This window comes from Alosa pseudoharengus, unplaced genomic scaffold (assembly GCF_046254945.1).
Source record: "Alosa pseudoharengus isolate Yale_2024_CS ecotype anadromous, Long Island Sound unplaced genomic scaffold, YU_APseudo_1.1 YU_APseudo_1.1_scf_22, whole genome shotgun sequence".
In the NCBI taxonomy this organism is placed as follows: domain Eukaryota; kingdom Metazoa; phylum Chordata; class Actinopteri; order Clupeiformes; family Clupeidae; genus Alosa; species Alosa pseudoharengus.
In genome coordinates, this window is record NW_027468680.1 from 10,760,253 (window position 1) to 10,775,252 (window position 15,000).

At 48.2% G+C, this 15,000-nt stretch overlaps 1 protein-coding gene across 5 annotated transcripts in view; it reads left to right on the forward strand.

The window, feature by feature from the left end:
* The window catches only part of daam1a (dishevelled associated activator of morphogenesis 1a), a 69,194-nt gene that overhangs the window by 10,835 nt on the left and 43,359 nt on the right, over positions 1–15,000 (forward strand). For 2 of the 5 annotated variants that reach the window (XM_076300508.1, XM_076300513.1), the window contains exon 1: positions 4,776–5,576. The exons of the other annotated variants lie outside the window; for them this stretch is intronic. The gene's annotated coding sequence lies outside the window, so the exon portion shown is untranslated. Of the gene's footprint in view, positions 1–4,775; positions 5,577–15,000 lie in introns of those variants that run through there. 5 annotated transcript variants of the gene reach the window in all.

Here is a 15,000-nt window from a genome sequence, read left to right on the forward strand (position 1 = left end):
TCATGGACAACTATAGCCTCTCTTTGTCAGGCTAGGGTTGAGCTTTGCTACGAGATTGCTCTCACTGGCTTGTCCAGGCGGCAGAGCACTCTATGGTTCTTTGTGAAAAGCAAAACCTAGCCCTCGTGCTGGATGGGTGGAATTGCTGGCATGTGGTTTAAGTAAGTCATATTTGGACGACTTATTTATTTATTTCCCTCCATCAATGGGAGGCATTTATTTTTGAGGTTTTACCCTGCACATTTACTGCAGTGGTGTAATTTATGCGAATTAGACTCTGAACCGGCACAACGGGACTTTTTCTGCTTGTTCCTATTCTCAGGATGACTCACTGAAGAAACAGGATATCTTCAATTTTTTCTGGCACTGTCGTGGGAGCCTTTTATTGTTCGGCACATGTGGGTGTGTGGAGACCAGAGACTGTGTAAATGATACGTGTGAAGTGTGTGTCCACACAATGAAATATGACCTGTGTGTGAGTGTACATGTGTGTGTGTGTGTGTGCGACTGGACTTTCTTTTTTTTTTTTACCAGCTGACCACAAGTCTAATTTAGGGCTTTATTTGAACAAGCTTTTATCTATATTAAGAGGATTCGGCCGAAGCGGACACATATAAATTGTTCCACTATGTAGTGTGTGACAGAAAGCATTTGTTGTGCTTGTTGCTAGGGATTATCCGAGCAAAGGTCAACCCTGAAAAACAAAGAGTGTGTTGGGAATAAAGAGAACAAACCAAACGTTAGCTCAAGTTAATAGTGTATTTGGCTACAACATTTCTGTTCTTTCATTTAGGTCCAGAAAGTAAAAACAGCAACTAAGAGAGAAACTCTCTGTATTCTCATCCTAGACAGTCCAAGTGTTAAACACACCCTAAAGCTAACGCCCCGGAAAGGAGTGACTCCTTGTACATACACACACACACACACACACACACACACACACACACACATACACACACACACACATACACACACACACACACACGCACACACACTGTGACTCTGGTGAAGGGAGGGTATGTTTTGTTACCGTTGGCACATGGTGCAGACTGCGCTGCATCAGAGCGATTAGACCACACCGAGCGATCCCCAGAGTGACAGCAGCCACTGACTCAACGCAAACACAGCAGCATGACATGACTGGAAAACCATTGAGGGGAAAAAAGGCCCGATGATTGCATTCCTCTCGCTGTGGCTCAATTATGCGTAAGTGACTCTGTCAGTGCGAGAGGTGAAATTGAGATCGTTTGTGGCATGCGATGCTGTGCATAGGCCAGGGGATTCACTGCACGGAGAGAACAGAGAATCTACTGTGGAGGAACGTGCGGATGTCCTGTGATGTCCTGTGTGTTATCTGGTCAGTGCTCTGCAGCCGTTATCATTGCACGCTATCGCTATTTAGAGCGAATGAAGATAAAGACCGTCTGCGCTGCTGGGAGAACTGATGTCAGAGAGGAGTAGGGTGTGTCCTTTTCCGGGTCATAACCTGTTAATTATGGCTAGAAAGCAAAAACTGATCCTAGAACAGCTCAGCTGGGCTCTGCTGAGCCAAATGGAAAATGAGGTAAACTGTGTCCTCAACCTACCAGCTGCATCTATGTTACTTTCTGTCTCTCTCTTCCCTGTAATTGTGCAAGCCACTGCAGTTATCATACACGCGTACACTGCCAAATTATCCAAGATTTACCGGAGCCTCCTTGGCTCGCAGCTATGTTGGTGTAGTTGGAATCAATTCTTGACCAATGTCCTTACATTAAATCATATTCCACTCCCTGCTGTGTGTCACTTTCCATACAAAAATATAAATATGTGTGTGTGTGTGTGCATGTGTCTAAAAAAGAATATATAAATGCTAAATAAATCCACGTAAAAATGGCCATGTCACGGGGTGTGTAAAATATGGCTGTGGCGGGGTGGCTCACCGCGCCTGAGGTCTTCAGCCGCAACCTCTGAACCTTTTCCTCCCATCAGATGATGTTAGAGCTCAGATATGTCCCTGCGTAATTAGAGGGAGACGCTCTGATGCTGCCAGTTAGGGAAAGAATGCAGGGCCACAGACAGACAGACAGACAAACAGACAGAGAGAAAGAGAGAGAGACAGACAGACAGACACAGAGAGGTATCATGTGCATAAGATTCAGGAAAGCTGACTTAGTGCCGTGCTGAGGCCTCATGGTATTGAGGAGTTGTTGTATCGTGAGACGTTGTGGGAGGTAAGAGTGATGAGTTGATGAGGTAGAGTTGTTTTATAGGTGTTGATGTGGGTGTTGGTGCTGAGTTGGTGTTTATGCTGTGACGTATGGCTGAAAGACAGAGGTACTTTTAGAAACCCTCAGAGTGTGATGATTTCTCCTTGTTCCTGGCAGATGGAGAAGATCAGGGTTGTGGGTCACACGCACACACACACACACACACACACACACACATTGATTTGACAGACGTGCACATTATCGTTCAGGAGACCGTGACCATCCTTAAAAAAATGACCCGTGGCGACCTCCCGTGACCTCTCTTCTCAGATGGCTTCCCTCTGCCTCCTTTCTCTTTCTCTCGTTTCCTCTCCCTCTCTGTGTCTCTTTCCATCCCACTCTCACTTTCTCTTGCCCCTACTTCTCTCTCTTCCTCTGTCATGTTCTTTTATTCAATCTCCCGCTCTCTCTCCTTCCCTCTCACTTTCTCACTTGTTCTTTCTCTCCCCTTCTCACTTCTCTCTATCTTCCTCTCATGTTCTCTTTTACTATCTTCCTCTTTCTCTCCCTCACTCTCTCTCTCTCCCTCTCTCTCTATCTCCCTCTCTCTCTCTCTCTCTATCTCTCCCTCTTTCTCTCTCTTTCCCCCCCTCTCTCTTTCTCTCTCCCTCTCCCTCTCTCTCTCTTCCTCTCTGGCTGTGAAAGGGCCAAGATCTCTCCCCCTGCTGACAGGGACAGAGCAGGGACGTCGCTGTGAAGAGAAAAAGAAGGGAAGAAGGCCCTGACGGCAGAAACAGATGCTGCTGCCCCCCCCCCACACACACACACACACATGTACACACACACACACACACACACACACCCTGAGCAGCGGACACGGCTCCAGTGTTCCAGACACCAGGATGGATCCACTCTGCTCTCGGCTCGCTCCGAAACCCGATCTGCTCTTGGAGCGAAAAGCTCTCATCACTGTCACCGCCAGGCTCCCCCCACCGGTCCCGGCGCCGCAATGTATTCTGGGAAAATTATAGGATGAGACCTGGTGCTGCGCTGCTTGTGTGCTTGTGGGCCAGCGAGGGATTGTGTGCGCATGAGCCAAGCGATGATGCAGCAGCGAAAAGATGGGAGACAGAGAGAGACTGACAGAGAAGGAAAGAAAGAGAAGAGAGGAAAGAGAGAGAGGGAGACAGAGAGAGAGAGAGAGAGTGACAAAGAGAGAATTGGAACAGAGAGTGAGAAAGACGAACGAGAGAGCCAATGCGAAAGCAGTGAAAGTGAGAAGAAAGCGGGACAGGAGAGAGAGAGGAACAGATGGGGAAAGAGAGAGAGAGAGAGAGAGAGAGAGAGAGAGAGAGAGAGAAAGATGGCATGCTTATCTTCTTCTGGGTTTGGTGATCTGAGTAATGGCTCTGTCATGGTGTGGCAGAGTTATGGTGTAAGTGAAGAACAGGTCTCAGTGGTGTGTGTCATGGCTCAGGACTCTCCCGATACTGCACTGACATTGATGGATTCCTGAAAAGATGTATGTGTGTGTGTCTGTCTGTCACAACTGAGACATTCTGTACAGATGTATGTCACAAGAGGGTCATTATGTACAGACAGTGAGTGATAAAGAGCTGAATTTTTTCCTCTGGTCACTCTCTCTCACTCCCTCTCTCTCTCTCCTCTCTCTTTCTCTCTCTTTCTTTCTCTCTCTCTCTCTTTCTCTCTCTCTGTTTTCCAGTGATTTTTGTGCTCAAGATTCCCTGTCATTTAAAAAATTCCATTAGTGCACCGTTCCACATTCATTAATTCCACTCCGTTCCTCACGTCAAGTGATTTTTTTCTAATTGCCGAAGGCTGAAGCGCTTTTTGTGAGTTGTTGTGTTAAAAGTGGGTAAAAAAAAGTTTTCCTCCCTCTCTCGCTTTCTCTCTCTTGCTGTAGAGAAAAATGAAAATAATCTGTGAATATGGTGGTGCAGAGGGGGAAAGGGAGTGAGGGGGACCAGAGAGAGAGAGAGAGAGAGAGAGAGAGAGAGAGAGAGAGAGTGGCCCAGATGTTACAGGTTTAATCACCCGAGCCCAGCTGTTGTGCTGCGCTCGCGTTTACAAACTTGGACTAATGGACAGAAGGTCTGGCATTAGGAAAAATCAACTGAAGAATTTGCCTTAGAGAAACAAGAGCCTAATACTCGTCTATGTGTGTGTGTGTGTGTGTGTGTGTGGGGGGGGTGTGTGTGTGTGTGTGTGTGTCATTATTTCTGTCTGACACACTGAGCTGTTCATCTATTCCCTCTTCTCTCTATCGGTGTGTCACTCACTTTTAGCCCAGTACAAGCTCACTTGGACGGTCTCGACCATGCAATCTCAGCTTGTAAGCAGGATATAACTCATTTTCTCTCCTTTTCACAGTCTCTCTTTCTCTCTCTCTCTCCCTCACACACACACACAAACACACAGCCTCGTGGACTTAACCTGACTGAACTGTGGTGAGTGATGTGGGAGGAGACGAGCTCTACCCTCCCGTCCAATCACTGCTCCCCTCCCTAAGTGCGGAGGAGTGGCCAGTGCAGATGAGAGCTCCACAGCAGACTAACATCTGTGCATGAGCGTGCGGCCGAGTGTGTATGAGCTCAAGTGTGTGCGAGTGTATGCATAGAAGAGAGAGAGTGTGTGTGTGTGTATGTGTGTGTGTGTGCGAGAGAGAAAGAGAGAGCCTTTGCAAGGCCAGCCAGTCAGCTAGTCAGCCAGCCATCCCATGCTGTTGCGCTGCCCAGATTAAGTAGCTTGTGAGAGAGGGTCTTTGTGTGGCCGAGAGAGGAGTGACCAGCGGGGCTTATACGGTGCATAACCCCGACAACTTCACGGACAGCATGGAGCGAGCTGGGCAGGCACAGGACTAACTCGGATGTTTATCGAAGACAAGACGTTCTCCCTGGGCCTGGAAGGGCTGAAGCAGAAGCTAGGCAAAGAGGAAGGCGCGTGGGGAAGTCACTCCTGAAGTTCTGTTCTGGGTGTGCGTGTGTATATGTGTGTGTGTGTGTGTGCGCGTTCCACACAACCGTAAATGTGGCATCTCTGACAGATGTGGCCTATTTGGAGCCGTTCGGGAGAAAGAACGTCTCTCATCTCGTGGGTGCACTGAGCTCACCACGGAGGATGTAGAGACTCCAACGTTCATTTTTCCCCTCACTCTCTCACTATACCTCTCTCTCTCTCTGTCCATCTCTTATCTCTCTCTCTCTCACTCTCTCCCTGGCTTGTTTGTCATCTGGTGTACTCGAGCTCAAAAGAGCAGTCCTCTGGCTCGTAAAAGAATTAACGTCGGGGAACTGGATTCGTTTCTTTGGAGCAAAAAAACTAGAAATGTACTCGTGAAAAGGAGCAGCTGCTGAATGTTTTGAAAAGGTAAGAGCGCTGTGTGTGTGTGTGTGTGTGTGTTTTTTTTTTTTCTTCTTCTTTCGCCAGCAGCGGAAAAGTTGCCGTTGGAAACGCTGCCAGAGGGACTCATAAAGGAAGAGTTCATTATTAATTTACCAGACGCTGATAAGCTGTTTCCTTCTCAGCGTATTTGGGTCGCTGTTGTCACAGCTGTGACGTGTTTTGTGCTGTATACTCATATATACAAACGGACAGCAGTGGGTTTTCTTAGCATGTAGTCCGGTTAAGTGAGTCTACTGTTCGGAACTTAGGCGTTACAGTGGGCTATAAATAAAGCAGAGAACATGCTGTCATGTTCTCCACACACTTGAGTCAACACCCCAAGAAAACTTGTTATGGACGGTCTGTTGTGCCGTGTGCGTGGGCCAGAACCTGTAGCTTCAAGCTTTAAGGAGTGTTTTCCCTCAGAAAATGGATTCCAGCGTAATAGCCGTGTGTGTGAATGCGTCGGAGTGCGGAGCGCAGAACTCAGGGAGGCATCAGCAGGGGAAAACTCTTATGAATGGAATGAGACTGGTGTGCATTTCTCCCCTGGGTGTGGAGAGAGAGAGAGAGGCTGGATGCCGCAACAGTGCGTGTGTGTGTGTGTGTGTGTGTGTGTGTGTGTGTGTGTGTGTGTATTTGTGTGTGTGTGTGTGTGTGTGTGTGTATGTGCATGCCGTCAACGTCTGCCGTCCAGGTTGTTTACACTCCTGCTTAGCCAGTTCGAGCTGAGATAATTGATTATATCTGGATTTTACTCTTTCAGCTTTTTTCCCCTTTCCCCCTTCTCTCTGGATACATTTTCCTGAGCTCTGTTTCTATTTTTTTGGAGGGGCCCAGAGTGAGTTTGACCTAATTGTGCGGTCACAGTGTTTGCAGATTTTTTTGTCTCCTGGGAGCCCTGTTTGCACACAGGGAACCAGTGTGTGTTTTCGTGAAAAAAAGGCCACATTTTGCGCGGCCAATAAGCAAGACAGTTGGGCAGTTGGCCTTTTTTGTGTTGTTGTTACTAGGACGTGTTCCCCTGTCCTGTCTTATTCTCTCACTAATTTGATTATTTATTCCACCAATAAAGGCAAGGCGTGCACTCTGATTGGCTGTGGCAGTAAACTGATCAGCATATCCATGCTGGTAATTGGAGTTGCCACAGTGATGTGGCCCCTCTGATTGTTCTCAAGATTCTCTAGTGTCCCGCCCCCATAGATGCCACTCAGTGACAGCCGCTTTGATTGACAGTTGGAGCCCCGCCTCAAAGCTTAGCATCTAAAAGGAGGGGAAAAAACTCATTACCCTACATGGGTGCGTGTGTGTGTGTGTGTGTGTGTGTGTGTGCGTGTGCGTGTGTGTGTGTGTGTGCAATCCCACCAACTCATCCCTGCAGGATTAGCACATGTAATGCAAGCCACTGAATCAGAAACTCCCATAGCAACAAGGCAGTGGGTGGAGAGGGTGGGCAGTGTGTGTTTGCGTGTGTGTGTGTGTGTGTGTGTGTGTGCGCGTGCGTGTGGTGCAGGGATATGTGTCGGGAGGCAGAGGAGGAATAAAGTGACTGATGCTCCTTGTTTTACACGATGGCACAGCATTATAGTGGCTTGAAGCCGTAACTTGAAACAGTAACAAAACAGCCGTCACCCACCATGTTATCTTTTCACCATTACCTTTACATTAGAGCGTGTAGCTCAGTGGTCTAAGGGTTAGGGTTAGGCTGGCAATCGTAAGATGATGTGCCCTTGGCCTTGGTCAAGGCACGTCATCTGCTTTGTCTCAGTCCACCCAGCTGTAAAATAAGTAAGGATATATACTCTTTTGATCCCGTGAGGGAAATTTGGTCTCTGCATTTATCCCAATCCATGAAATAGTGAAACACACTCAGCACTCACACACTAATCATGACTGCAACAACAGTGGCGCTAGGGGAGCAGTGAGGGGTTAGGTGCCTTGCTCAACGGCACTTCAGCCGTTCCTACTGGTCGGGGTTCGAACTGGCAACTCCGGTTACAAGTCCGAAACGCTAACCAGTAGGCCACGGCTGCCCCCTGGGTACCAGCTTCTGCTGGAAGTTACCTGCGATGGACTGGTGTCCCGTCCAGGGGGAGTCTACGGCTCCCGTCCGCTTAGCACCATGGAAACTGGACATAAGCGCCGGCCCAGTTGGCATTAATGGCTAGGAATGGATTAACTGACCCTACAATGGACACATGTTACCACAACATGTTTTAAATAGCATGTGAGACATACTGTGACAGCAAATGACATTCACTATGCTTTAGTTTAGATAAAAGAGACACGTTATTGTTATGTCATGTTATGGACCGCACACAATTGATTATTGACATCTTGTGCAATAGAGTGGGATGTATAGATGCATTGTATTGATTCCCTTTGCCAGCCATAATCACAGCTGACAAAAATCGCTGATCACATATAGAACATGCTGCATATGGATGAAGTACGTACCTATGTGTATCTCCGTTGCCAAGTATGACATGACAGTGCTATTGCTAGTTGCTAGTCAGGTTATTGCTAGTGCTGTTGAGTCCATGTTGAGATGAAACTCCAGTAAGTGACTTGTGTGACTTGTGTGAGGGGTGCTATGACAGGCATGTGGACACAGTGAGGAATGGAGGGAGGATGGCAACATTCCTGACTCCTGTTAGTCCTGGCTCTCTGGGTCTATTTATTACACACACACACACACACACACACACACACACACACACACACACACACACACACACACAGAGATAGCAGGCTGTACTTACTCACGGGCACAGATACTCAGCTCAGGAGGACAGACCCATGGGGTTTGACCTCTGACATCTATGTGTATACCCTCAGGGAGGGAAAGGTACTATATATGCATGTGTGTGTGTGTGTGTGTGTGTGTGTGTGTGTGTGTGTGTGTGTGTGTGTGTGTGTGACTGCCATGAGTGCAGCTCCGTCAGCATGATAGTGTATTGATCAGATCCGGACTCTAAACATTATTCAACATCCAAGGGCTTTATGGGCTTAATGGTGGATTGAAAGTAATTGCCCTGGTAAGAGGCTTCTTCCTCTACTGATTGATGTGGACTGTGTATACATGATTGGTGCAGTTCACCAGGTGTGTAACCATTTCAGCAGTATTTGAATGAGCAGTTTAGGATAGAATAAAATGAATTGTGGGGTAAATCAGCTGTTGCCCCTTCATATGTAGTTGAACAGACCACAGACATGTGTTGAGTCACAACCAACCCCCCCCCCCCCCCCCCCCCCCCCCCCCCCCACACACACACACACACACACACGCACACACACACACACACACAGTCACACACACAACTGGGAACTTACAGGGAGGATACCCGGCTTCAGGTGTAACCTGGGTGCTAGTCTGTACGAGCAGAGATGAACTGCTGTGCCTTTATTTTGCACACTGTCATGATTAGTTTATAGTCATTGTTGTGTTGTGTCTGGTGTGTACGTCTTTCCTGGGTATTGAGAGGATCACAACAATGTGCATGTATGTCTGTGTGTCTGTGTGTATGTGTGTGTGTGTGTGTGTGTGTGTGTGTGTGTGTGTGTGTGTGTGTGTGCTGAGGTTGTTTACACTCCTGCCTCCTCAGTTTGAGCTGAGATCATTGATTTCATCTGGATTATATTCAGATTCAGTCTCTGGTTGTATTTACCTGAGCTCTGCTGTATTGTTTGTTTGTATTTATATATTGTGGGGGAGCAGCCTGACCGGTTTGATCTGTTTAAATCGAACTTTTACTCGACTAACGTATCATGACATTTTGTTATGGACCCTTTCAAGAGAGTTCCATTATCAGCATCATAGTTGGCCCCACAAGACTTCCTTTTTAACATTCCATATGTTATCTTAATGCAGAGGAAGTAGATTGGGGCCCAAATAGAATGTTCAAGCATTGTTTGTGTTTACCTTGTTGAAAGGGTCTATAAAACAATGGCGCATGCTGTTGACCCAGTTCAGTGCAGTGCTCTATAGATGTGTGTGTGTGTGTGTATGTGTTACCGTGACAGGATACGGCTTGTCCCATTTGCACTTATTGATTGGCTATCGACACCCAGGGGGCCACAGAGAAGCATTATGGGTAGGGGGTGCTTTATGTAATGTGCCCCTGCTCTCTCACCCTAGTTGAACCCTAACATCTGACCCCGCCGTCATGAAAAATCCCTGAAATGGCCTTCACAGGCTACCGTCACCTGACACTCGATTTGGGTTTGGATTTCCTCTTTTGAGTGTGTGTGTGTGTGTGTGTGTGTGTGTGTGTGTGTTGGGGGTGGATGTGTGTGTGTGTGTGTGTGTGTGTGTGTGTGTGTGTGTGTGTTGGGGGTGGATGGGTGTGTGTGTGTGTGTGTGTGTTGGGGGTGGATGGGTGTGTGTGTGTGTGTGTGTGTGTGTGTGTGTGTGTGTGTGTGTGTGTGTGTGTTGGGGGTGGATGGGTGGGCTGGCTTCCTTTGGGCCTCTGGGCCACTCGGGCCTGGTGCCACTGCTGCTGTGTTTGTGAATCAGCACTCTGCTGCTGTGACATGGCAAATGGAGTGGAAACTAACGGCCCAGTATCAGGAGGTAAATGACCCCCCCCCCCCTTTTTCTGTCGTCCAGGGGGTTCCAGTTATCAAACTTGTTTATCGCTAGCCGTTCCCCATGACAGTGAATGGGGGAGACTGCCGTCAGAACTTACCGAGTGGTTTGAACTCCCCTTTTTATTTCATCATAATCTCAGGCGTCAGGCTTTATCAAACAGGTTTTTTTTTTTTTTTCGCTCTCTGCTCCTCAGTGCAGTATGCTGCTAGACCTGATCTCAGGTCAGACGGTCACGTGGCGTCCCGTGGCGCTCTTCTCTGTGTTGGTGGTGAATAGGAGACTGCGTGGGGAGCTGCCCCAAGTGGGGTAAGAATGTGGGGTAATGGGGTAGTGTGTGGGGCATGTAGAGAGGAGTGAGGAGCAGGGAGGGAGGGAGGGAGAGAGGGAGGGAGAGTGGGAGAGAGGGAGGGAGAGAGGGAGAGAGAGAGGGAGAGAGAGAGAGAGAGAGGGAGGGAGAGAGGGAGGGAGAGAGGGAGAGAGAGAGGGAGAGAGGGTGGAAGAGAGGGAGGAAGAGAGGGAGAGAGGGTGGCATGGCAGCGCTGTGCTACATGGAATCCTGCCCGGGGGGGAAACCACACGCTGGGGCCACATCCTGGAAGAGGATGTGATAGTCGTGCTCATCACGAGGAGTCACCCACCCTCCCATCCTCTCTCTCTCTCTCTCTCTCTCTCTCTCTCTCTTACTCTCTCTCTCCCTCTCTTTCTCTCTCTCTCTCTCTGTCTCTGTCCTCTAGCTCTTTACAGTATTTCGCAGGGTCTCTCTCCTTCTCTGGTTGTATCAGCTTCTCTGTCTCTTTCCTCTCTCTTCCACTCTCTCTCTCTCTCTTTCTCTCTCTCTGTCCTGTCATTCTGCTGTTACTGGGCCATCGTGTGATGGGGATGCCTTAGGGCTGTGTGAGCCTGTCTGTGTGTGCGTGTGTGTGTGTGTGTGTGTGTGTGTGTGTGTGTGTGTGTGTGTCTGTGTGAGAGAAAGAGAGGGAAAGAGAGCTTGTGTCTGTGATTGTGTGTGTCTCTGTGTGTGTGTGTGAGAGATAGAGATAGAGAAAGAGAGTGTGTGTGTGTGTTTGTGTGAGAGAGATAGAGAGAGAGGAAGTGTGTGTGTGTGTGTGTGTGTGTGTGTGTGTGTGTGTGTGTGTGTGTGTGTGTGTGTGTGTGGAGTATGGACCGTAGTACACTCACTAATGATTGGCCTCACTAATGGGCACTCTCTGGCAGAGCTGTCGAAACATTTGGGATTTTTTTCATGCATCGTCTCCACATGCGCGCTCCATCAATTGACAGATTAATCCAGTCAGCCCAAAGAATTGGAGCGTGGTCAAATGTACCAACTAATCAAGACGGGACATCTCAGTCATTTCACTTTTGTCAGGCTCCTTAGCCGGAAAACAGTCAACAGGGACATCTTGTACCGGGTTGGAGAATGCTGATGGAACACCAGTGTGGATGTAGAACACCTGAGCTATGTGCATTTCTTACATGTTCCTGCTTTGATAACGTTGACAGAATGTGGAAAATATGGCATTCCATTCCAGTGTTTATCATCACTTTGACAGCTGATGTCAGTCATGAGATACAGATAGGCCCATGTTCAGTGTAATGCTGTGTCAAGGGACTACAGAACAAGCCACTCCCAGGGCCTGTTGATGTTGGTGAACTCAGGCTAAGAATGGCAGATGGTTACACGGGTTGTTTTGCTCTGTGTCCAATTTTGATTGGATAGCATTGTTTATAACGCGGCCCAAGCCACACTATTTGTTTCCTATTTACAGAGACAGGGCTGTGTACAAACATCAGAGGGTGTCTTTTTTGAGTGAACGGATGATTACAGACTCTGAGGAGCACTTTGAAGTGTATTAGAATAGAATTGCGGACTGTGCCTTTAAAAGGTTGAGCTGTGAGCTTGTTACACTATGGGAGCTGTGTAGTGCATCGTGGGTAGTCTAGTCTGCGTACTTGCTGCACCATCTTGGCTTCAGCGGCTTCCACGAGTCAGTGCTTCGTCATACAGCGACCATGAAACCATTTCAATGGCCCCTCATTTCCCATGACATCACTGACGGAATGTTCTAGATACTGGAGTCTGCTCCTCCCCAAAGGGAGTTCTGTGCTTCACTGAGTCTTTATTCTCTCTCTCTCTTTCTCTCTCTCTCTCTCTTTCTCTCTCTGAGAAGAGAGCTTTCATGCTTGTTCCTGTTTGGCTTCCAGTGTTTGGGGAGCAACAGAAAGAAAGCCATGTCTCCATGGTGTGTGTTTTTTTTTTTTAAAAGACTCACTCAAAGGTCCCACGACCAAATGGAGGCCTCTCACTCTCCCTCATGGACCGAGTGCTCTCGTAACCACCACCACCACTTCTACTGAATGTCAAGAGGCTCTCATGCTAGATCGTAGCTCTCAGTGCTGGCTCAAGAAAGGCCCAGATCTACCATGGGTCTGCTTCAGAGACAGCTGCCAACTCTGCTGTCCTCTGTCTCCCGGTCTGGTCTCGAAGAGAGCCAGGGCCAAAAAAACAGAAAACCTGTACGGTCACTGTGTAACAATGTGCGAAGAGAGAGCCTTTTAAGATGTCTGTCAAGTATGTGCTTTTATAGAATGCAGACCTGGGAGTGGACTGGGATGGGAACGAGAGAATAGAGAAGAGAGAGACTAAAAATAAGTGTGTAGGAGTCAGGATGAGAGGCAGAAGAGAGAGAGAGAGATAGATAGAGAGAAAGAGAGAGAGAGTGAGAGAGTGGGAAACAGAGGGAGAATCAGAAGCAGTTTGAGCTGAAGACTGTGCGTGCAGAAGGCCGGTCTGGAGCTCGAGCGGTCACGGCTCTGGAAAGAATATCAAACCCCTCTCGGTCAGTCCTCTGATAAAAACAATTAACATCCTGCAATTGTTCGAATTCTTAATCGCCACATTGCCTCAAATTAGGGCCCGTGGTTTTGCTCGAAGAAGCACAACTCCGCCGATGTCTTTTTTTCTCCTCTCCCTTGACATCTGGACCCAATATGTGTCAAAAAAAAAGCTTTACACAGATTCCAATAATTACCCTTCAAAACTCCAGAAGAAGAATGTATCAGGTTTTTCAGCTTTGAAGGAACAATCAGTGTGGTATGCCGAAACAGGCATTGATTGCTGTTTCAGTTCATGTGTACTGAATGCCCAGGCCTCTCCCAGCACTGTAGACATGCGAACCTTGAGGTCAGTCTCCTGTACCGTCCTGTCGGGATGTTTTCCGAATGGTGTAAGGGACACTGGTATGAGGAAGCCGGCCGTGAGTGGGCGTTACGTTGCAACGCGGTTCCGAGGTCGTGGGCCGTGTGGGGTGTGTTCCACAGGTACGCGGGTGGGAACTGGGAAGGATGGGAGTGTTCAGGAGGACATACCCGGGTCGGCGGGTGGGAACTGGGAAGGATGGGAGTGTTCGGGGGGGGGGGGGGCATACACAGGTCGGCCCATCGGTGACTCACCTTAATGTGCTGTATGCAAGGTGTGGAAGCAGCGAGGAGGATGACGCCGTTGAAGGGAAGACTCGTGTTTTCCTGGGAAGGATACTGTGTGTGTGTGTGTGTGTGTGTGTGTGTGTGTGTGTGTGTGTGTGTGTGTGTGTGTGTGTGTGTCTTTCAGTGATACAACAGAAAGAAACAGAGAGGGAGAGGAAGTCATGATTTCTGGGGAGGATAGCATAACAGCATACCGGTGTGTGTGTGTGTGTGTGTGTGTGTGTGTGTGTGTGTGTGTGTGTGTGTGTGTGTGTGTGTGTGTGTGTGTGTGTGTTTGCTTGTGTGTGTGTGTGTGTGTGTGTGTGTGTGTTTGCTTGTGTGTGTGTGTGTATGTGTGTGTGAGGCAGCAGACAGAAACACAGAGAGGGAGAGGAAAAGGGAGAGGGAGGTGGAGAGATTATATAAGTCATGGTGGGTGGATGAGAACTCTTTTCCTGTCGTGTTAATGTTGCTGCTGAGCGTGTGTGCAGGCGTGCACGTGCCATCCAGACCAGAGTGTGGGATGAGCCACCGTCTTACAGACATGCAGACCTGCTGTCAGAAAAGACTTCTGTCTTCTCCGCGGTCTCTCACTAACCTGGCAGCTCTTTAATAATGTAAGAGGGGGTCCAGGCCGTCTCTTTTGAGTGATTTGCACTGTCTACTTTATTCCTGCGTTTTTGTTTTTTTAAATCATCCGAGAGAAGAAAAGACCTTCCATTTATTTGATAGCTAGACTTTAAAGGAGTGCTTTTACTCTTTCTGTTCATTTCTTTCTGTCTCTGCCCCTGTCTCTGTCTCTCTCTCTCTCTCTGTCTCTCTCTCTCGCTCTCTGTCTGTTCGTCTGGAGGTCTGGCTGTCTCTTTTGTTTGCCCTCAATCACAGCATCAAATCATAGAGCTTCCTTGATGGTTTGCCAGCAGATCCTTGCCCCCCCCCCCCCCTCGTCCCCCATCACCTGCACATGCTCCCTTTCTGCAGACTTTCTGAACAAGGACGAATCACCTGGTGAAAGACGTCTCTGTCTCCAAGGATGGATGCTTTGTGGAGCTCATGCGGATGTGATTTACTGTGCAGAGGGACTAGTTCTTCAATCTGGAACACACACACACACACACACACACACACACACACACACACACACTCACTTACTCGCTTACTCACTCACTCATTCACTCACACCCATTGACTTGCACGCCCATCTAGGAAAGACAAACTTAAATATAATAGTCATTTTTGAAGTAATGTGTTGTTTTTAGGACAGCTAGGGAGACTCTTATTTCATGTGAGCTCTGTGAAATACACCCAGCGCCTCTCTCTCTCGACTCGTTTAATGAAATGTTTTCTTAAGAT